Source organism: Halyomorpha halys, unplaced genomic scaffold (genome assembly GCF_000696795.3).
Source record: "Halyomorpha halys isolate HHAL.00 unplaced genomic scaffold, Hhal_1.1 Scaffold655.1, whole genome shotgun sequence".
Taxonomy (NCBI): Eukaryota; Metazoa; Arthropoda; class Insecta; order Hemiptera; family Pentatomidae; genus Halyomorpha; species Halyomorpha halys.
In genome coordinates, this window is record NW_027105601.1 from 374674 (window position 1) to 383401 (window position 8728).

Consider the following 8728-nt stretch of genomic DNA (forward strand, 5'->3'; position numbering starts at 1 on the left):
ATTAAGATTGTCCCTGAAGATGGCCGAATTGGCCGAAACGTTGGACGTGTGAATGAAATAAATGTTTTGAGACTATAATTTGGATAGTATTTTTGAATTATTTAGTAAATAATGAGTTTTTCCATTTAACACGTTTTAACATGTTAAACTAAAGATCATGAATACCCCTAATATATAGATAGGTGAAATGACAAAATCATCAAATATCTTGTATAATATTACAATAGGCAGATATATGAGATAAATATAAAAGTGTATGTATAAGATATTATATACAGTATGTAAATATATAGAGAGAGACAAAAAAAGTTTATATAAATACATTGATTAAAAAATAAAAATAAAGTTATTAAATAACAATAGAAATCTCACAAAGATCTGTTCCCATCTGAAAAGTGGGAAGAATAGTGATATAATAAACTAAGAGAAAATTAGAACAATATGGATAAAAATAGTAAGTAGTAAAACTAGGACAGGTAATAGTAATAATGAGTAGTCGACAATCTTTTAGGCGTGGTGTGGGCATTAAGTCGGTGAACAGATTGTACATTGAAGATGAGTAGTGATAAGAAGGGTAACACTGTGACAAACAACTGAAGATAAAATAATTATAAGTTAATAACGTTTTATCGAAAACATAATAGGTCTGTGATATGGTCCGATACGGACTTGATTGTTCTTCAGACCACCAATGGTCTGATAATCATATGCTACAATGATAGTAAACGTAGGTGGTTTATGTGTGTGGTTGGTTTACTATCATAGCCACATCACCGAATTATTACGCTATAGTACTCATTCGATTGAATGCACTTTTAGTAACTAAATTGATATCATCGATTTCTATCTTTTTGAAAAATAAGAAAAAAATATTACTGATTCTATCAAATGGTTTCATATTCACTAAAAATATTTAAAAAATAATGAAGCTTGAAATAGAGTAGGTTCACGCAATTATTTTTAGGATAAAGCAAATTATATTCGTTTTCAGCGTCGCCTGAAACTCTTAAAAATCATTTTTCAAAAAAATTCATCATGTTGATTTGGTTGGAGGATTTTTTTTTCTGCCTTCAAATAATCCATCATAAGTCTCTGTGTTAGTACAACTGTTAAAGTTTAGTGTAGATTTGTTGAGCCTCGCTGAAGTCAATCTTTTTACCATATATTTTTATTATATAATGTTATGTACCACTATAAACTAAATTGATATAAGAAGCAATTGACTTAATCATTAATCCAATATGTAAATAACTAAATATAATAATATTGGAAGAAGATAGTTGATCAGTATACCAGTAGTATGAAACAGATTGTAGGAATATAGTCAGGGTGGTGGTCAATAAAAGTATGAAAATAGTAGAAGAAAAATATTTATTCTTAACCCACTTTGTAGGGTTTCAACAAAGTTGTCATCTTTCTTTCAATCTGACAGCCCTGCAAAGTGGGGCGAAACGTTGGTTAACAATAAATCGTTTTCTTCTACTATTTTGACACCTTAATCGACCATCACTGGGACTATCTTTCTACTAAATATATTAATTTATATCAAACTCTTAATTGTATTCAATTAATCTCTCTACATCCCTAAATTTAGTAATTGCTAAGTATTTCTAGGTCTGCCAGTGTAATGCAAAATATTACATGGCGATAACTAAAATCTTTTTATGACCTGAATTGTGGATTGTGGATGCTTCTGCACTACCCCTAGCCGTTTTGGTGGTTAGTAGCAGCCAAAGTCCACCAAACCAAACCTCCGAAGGAAAGTTTCCAAATCCAAAGCCAAGGGATTCATAGAGGAGGCCAAGATAAACTAGATAGAGCCCTAAGCCCCTAAAGATAAAGCACCTGTAAGCCACTTCAGATCCACGAAGTGGAACAAACATTATCATTGATTCACTAAGCATCATTGATGTCTTCATCACACAACATGTGTTTGATGCGTAAATGAAAAAAGTTAGAGATAATATTAGCTGATTTGGATTTATTCTAATCCTTGTTTTCAGCGACAAATATTTACAAAACATGGAGTAGAAAGATAAAATAAATTTATGGGTACTATAATAACGAAAAACATACTGCGTATCAGTCGAAAAGGTCTACCAAATTGTATAATTTATACTAGGAGGTCATTCATTTAATAAAAGGGGCAAAGTCCCGATCCACATCTAAGTGCTGGTTTGACCTGTTTTTTTTTAAAAGGAAAAACAAAAAAATTAACCTCTTTGACGTTTGCAATTTTTTTATAATTAATTAAATACAATTAACGAAATAAATTAATTATTGGGATTGGACTTCACTCAACGTACCATGACCACAAGTAAAATAGAAAACTACCCGGTTTCGTAACGCTTCACGCATTACTGATTACTATGAATTACAAAAGAGATATCCGATTTTTTTAAATTAATCGATTCCCAACGACTCGCTTATTGATATGTATCGCTCCTTTTTGAATGATTCCTTTGCTTTATTCCTTCTATTTTTGTTTCTTTAGTAATAAATGATTTTTATGGAAAAAAAATTACAAATTCTCTCAAATCTCAGGATATGAAGTTTTTAAAACAAAAAATAAACAATTACTCAAAATAATGCCACCTACTTGCATTTGTTGCCAAACAGATCCATCATTCACAACATTTTGTTCATTTATTTCTACTTCACTTTCTTCCGAACTTGAGAGTAATCTTATTCTTTTTCGGCCACTACATACATTCACAATATTTTCCTCTTCATCGTCAGTATCTGTAGAATCAAACTCATTTTTATTTGCAACCAATATATCTTCATTTTCAGAAAATTCATCTTCACTAATTTCTGAAAACTCCTCGCCAATATTATTTATATCTTCTAAGAACTTGTACTGTCTTGTTTGCTTCGACATTTTCTGGGTAAAAAATGATCTGTATTACTATAGCTATCAAAATATAATATAAGCTAGGTACTTACCAAGACTTTCAATTTTTGCCACTTTTTCTTACACTAAAAAGCTATTTTCAATCTAAAATTTGATATTTTCTTGAAATTATTCTGAGCTATTTTCGTTGAACTACTTTACGCAACAGTCTTTGGAAGAATGTGCAACTTACTGACTACAAATATGACTAGATAATCTCATAAAACAAAAAAATTCTCTCCGGGTCAAATGACCTGTTGTGGTAGATATCGGTATACAACAAGGATTACTCAGAATAAACAAAACAAAAATATTTTTATAACTGTACATTCATTACTTAGAAAAAGTCATGAAGTCAAATGTGCAAACGCAATAAAATTATACGTGCATTTTCAATGGAAAAGTTCAAAATGGGTCATTTGACCCGTTATGGTATGTTTAGTGTTAATATGTGAAACATGTTATGTGAAACATATTAATTTTTAAAAATTAAAAAATAAAGAGAGCAAGGTAGATAAGAGGAAAGTTTTTAAAAAGTAAAATGTTTTGATTGTACAGAATTTCGGCTATCACAAGGCCATTGCCAAACATTTATCAACAAAAATATTTGTTTAGTTTTTTCACGTGTATTAGGTATAATTCATCTCTTCAAAAAGATAAAATAGGCCTAATTTTTATTTACACGGTTTTATACAAGTACACTTGAAAGATAACAAAAAAAAGGACAAAAACATTGGAAAATACAATCCATAGATGTCTATCAAGTAGCTTAGACATTGCGTCGCAAATCATATTTTGAGATCATTGGGCAATATGGTGGAAAGATTATAAAATTTTGATGCATGAATAAATTCCAAAGCCTTTTTATTTGGGCCATTTTTCGATATAGATTTTACATAATATATATTTAAGCTCAAGTTACATGCATTAGGGGCCAAAAAAAAAAAAAAAAAAGAAACAAAATTGGTTAATGAGAATAATATTTAGTTTATTAAAATTTCTTTTTGTTTTATTTTAAAGATTCAGGATATCAACTTAAAAAAAAATTAATTTTCTTCTATTGTCACAAATGATCGAGATATGGGCATATGAAATATTTAATTAAGCGTCAGTTAGAAAATAAACTGTGGATGCCTATGACCAGTTCAGACCATCACAGAAGGGTGACCAGTGTGGCAGAGCTAAAGTAGTTTCTAAAAAATTGTATGCAACGGATTTTTTTTTTTTTCGATTTTTAGATAATACATATTTTGAAAGGCACATTATCGAAAATAAAAAACTAAGGAAACAAAAATCAAGATATAATTTCAATTTAAATAAGAATGCAGTTTAAAGATTTTTTTTGAACCCCTAAAGTCGAAAACTTTTGAGGAATGTACTCTTTCCTTCATGAAAAAAAAAAAAATTGTAATGCAGTCTTAAAAGTATGTCAATTACATTACAACAATTATTTTTTTTTAGGAAACAATACTTTAATAGATGAACGACAGTCAGGAAAATAATAATAATAAAAGAAAAATAGTAATACACTAAATTTTAACAAACCCTTAATAAGTCCTAGAACCCACGATAAAAATTACATCTATGACTGTTATGTTTTTAAAATGAAAAATTGAAAATTGTAATAATAAAAGAAAAATAGCAACACACTAAATAGTAACACAAACCATTACTAAGTCACATATTTATCATTCCATCCATTCCACCATTCTTTATTTCTTGTTTTTTTTTGTGTGTTTTTTTATGCCTTGAATGAAGGGATTAAATCCATTCAGGAAAATAATAATAAAAGAAAAATATAAATATATTAAATTTTAAACAAACCCTTAAATAAACAAAACCCTAGATAACTTTTAAAGCCCCATAAGTTAACACTAACCATTCTTTTTTCGTTAAGAAAAATACTTTGCTAAAGGGATTAACGACAGTCAGGAAAATAATAACAATAAAAGAAAAATAGTAATACACTAAATTCTACACAAATCCTTTAAAAAACATTAAAGCCTTAATAAGTGTTAAAAATCTTGATAATTCTTATGGTTATAATAACCATTCTTCTTCTTTTTCGTTACGAAAAAACTAATAAAGGGATTAACGACAGCTAGAAAAAATTTAATAATAAAAGAAAAATAATATTAAATGACAAAACCTTTAATAATTTTTAAAACCCTTTATAAATCAAATGTTTACACTAACCATTCTTTTTTGTTATGAAAAACTTTGATAAAGGGATTAACGAGTCAGGAAAATAATAATAAAACCAATAGTAAAATAAAATAGTCAAACATTGAATTTTAATCAAAAATATATAAAACCAATCACATATCTTACATTCTCATATCCGAAAGTTACGTTTTGAAATAAACTCTATACTGGAAAGGCAAAGAATGCTGTTTAAGATAAGACGAACTTATCACTGTAACAAGAGATATACCATTTTTCAAACTAACAAACAATTAGTAAAAAATAAGTTTGTTTGAAATTTTTATACCACTCATTGCCGAACAGAGATCTTAAAACCAAGTTATCATTATAATAAATATATAAGCAATCTAAAAACTATGCATATAATTTTTTAATCGTTAAAGATAAGTACTTAACATTACGTTTCCTATCATAATTCATGTAAAATCGTGTAATTTATGAAAACAATGAGTGACTAAACTTTATTCAATAAAATGTTGAGTAATTTAAAGCATTTAGATAAGGCGTAGATAATGTGGATTCGTTCCCCGCACCCAAGGACGAATTTCTGTTTAGTTCACCGGCAAACTGTTTACACAAACCAGCATGGCTTGTTTCAATTTCTTATTAGTACAGTAGGGAAATTTTTTTAAAAATTAATTCTGAATGGACTTACCTAAACATGATAATGGAAAAAAAATAGTGAAAACAAATCTTATATGTTTCATTGTACCCAAAATAGGTTTTTCGTAATGAAAGTAAAACACAAAAATGGATGTTAAAATTATAACTTGGAGGAAGGGGTATAATGGAAGGGGGGAGATAGCAGAATACGTGAAGCCTAAAAGCCTAAAAGGCAAAGTTTTTCATGTTTGAGATTTAAAATATGATTTTTTTTTAAGTGAAACTTCTTCACCAATGTCCTACAACTGAAGAAAAAAACATTATATGGAATAAATCTATTTCGTGACGCGAGGGAACGCTGAAGATGAAACGGAAGTGGCAATGCAACACTCGATGTATTTCTAATAATATGAATGCAAACTATAATACGATAATGCAAACTATAATTTGATGATGAAATTTTAATACATCATTTGATTTTCTGAAGTTTCATTTCTGTTTGCTAGTTCCTGAAAAGGGAAATATAATAAACAAAGAAAAAAGACATTTTCATGGTATTTTTTATGAATACTAAAAAAAGATTAAACAAATTATAGATTTTTTAATTGTATACAAAATCTTTCTATTTACATAGTTTTAACAGCAATATTATGTTGTTGTTTTTAAATATTCTATGATTGGAGAAACAATTAGTCATAAGTTGACGCAGTATATTTGAATTTTTTTTTATTGTTATTTACAACTGTATAAAAATATATAAAGTAAAATTGCTATTGGACATTAAATAACATGATACAAAAATCTACCCATTGATAGAACTCCAATTACATCACTAGAGAAGAAGATCTCGGGGCCATCTTCTTTTCAGACGCTTAGGAGGATTAGGTATTGAAGGAGAAGCCAGATTAGAAACAACTGGGTTTGGATGGTTGGGAAGTTTGTCATGGAACTGGTATCTGGTTCTGGCCAAATCGGCAACATATGGCACACAGAGGTCCTGATGGATGGCTTGATTTGTGATAAAGTAAGGAGAATTAAGGATCTTGGACTGTAAGGATTGGATACGAGAGGAATTTGACGGTTTAGTGGAGCCTCAAAGCTCAACTCCGTATGTCCAGATAGAACTTATTATAGTCAAGTAGTCAAATATATAAGCCTTTTGTAATGGCTTGGAAGTTTAGACCGTTTGCATTTGAAATTAGATTTTTATGAACCAGCTAATTTGTGCTTAACTGATTTATTCTTTTAATTATTTCTTTTATCTAACTTTTTTGTTTTTAAATCTATATATGTTTTTTTTTTAAATTTATTTATTTGTTTTTTTGTTTTTTAAACTGATCTACTGCTATGACTATTGTTGAATCTTTGGTTTAATTTTATACTGCTATCTAATTATAAGCTAATTTAATTTGTTTAACGGATCAGACGTGGATAGCGGATCACTGAAGAGGGAAAATCTGAGAAAGTGAAATAGGGAGAATAAAATCGATAAATTATTATTGTTAAAAGAGATCGATTCAATCTTTTCCTTCCAACCGGTTAGATACCTGCAACAACCTTACGCAACCAGTTCCGAGCGGTGAGCTTATATCTAAGACGAAAACTCATTATACATGCAACTGGGTTTAATTGCTGGTCCGAAACCTAAAGGTAAACATCTCCAAGAAGAGCCGCGATGTACACTACAATAGAGAGACCTTGGATTACATCTGTGAGCCATAAGGACCGGAGGGCAGGGCAGAGCCACCTGCTACAGGGAAAGTGCGCAGTTGATCTTCGCCAAATACCAGTGACCTCCATCCTCTGTCATCTCTCCCACATTCTTTTATTTTATTTAAATAATTTTTTTTTTGTCTGAACCGAGAAAGGAAGTCGCTAAACCAGTTCTTGACAATCTGTTGAGATTAAATCGCTTTTATATGTTAAATGGTGTTTAAAATTCTAGCAGTCAATTGAGAATCTTGCATTATTGCATCATATATTGATAATACAAGTAAAAAAAAAATCAAAATCTTTATTCATTGCTTATTGTTTGTTGTATAATATTATAACCAACGAATTAACAATTTTATTTTGTAAAATAACTATATAATCGATAATTGCATAAAAAATAGTTTATTGCCATGGAGATGATATATTTTATAATATGCAAAAAGATAAGGTTAATAAATTGCTAGAAGCACTAGTCACCACGAAAGACTAAAATTCACTAAGGAATTAGAACATTAGGAAGGAACAGAAGGAATTAAGATTCTTAGATATGCTCATGATAAGGCAAGGCAATAACATAATCACATAATGGACAATGAAAGCAGTAATTTTATGAGAAGATTGTTAATCGTGAATAATATATAAAAGGAACAGATAGTTGGGGATGCGGTCAGCAGAGAACACAAATAAGCAAAAATTTATATATCAGTGCCATGTTTCGGCCAGAATTTCTAGCCTTCACCAGGGCTAAGAAGAAAAAATAAGATAACAACCAATGAATAAAAGAATATATAGAATGATTAAAAAAAATGAAAATAGTTGACATCATAGATTCAAAAATAGTGTTGACAGTCATGAATAGTTAATGAAATATTATGATAAGATAGAGGATAAAGGACCTGACAGCTGAGCGGAGTGGGGCGAGGGTCCCAGAGCGCAGTGGTTCAGAAGGTTGTGGGTTCGACTCCCACCTGGTCTGGTCAATATTTATTTCGCGGCGACCCCGAGAAATTAACCTTGTTATCCCCACTCTGAGGCTATATAGGACCTCAATGGAGGAAAAAAAATAGGGGCAGTATGAGAATAATAATATCCAAAGTAAGTAGTAGGAAAGAATAGATAAAATAGTACATATGAAAATCTAGTTAGTAAAGATAGGTACAGAATGGAAATTAAGTAGAAGGAAAGGATAGATAATAAAATACATTTGAAAATCTATTTAGTAAAGATAGGTACAGAATAGGAATTAAGCAGTAGGAAAGAATAGATAATAAAATACATATGAAAATCTAGTTAGTAAAGATAGGTACAGAATGG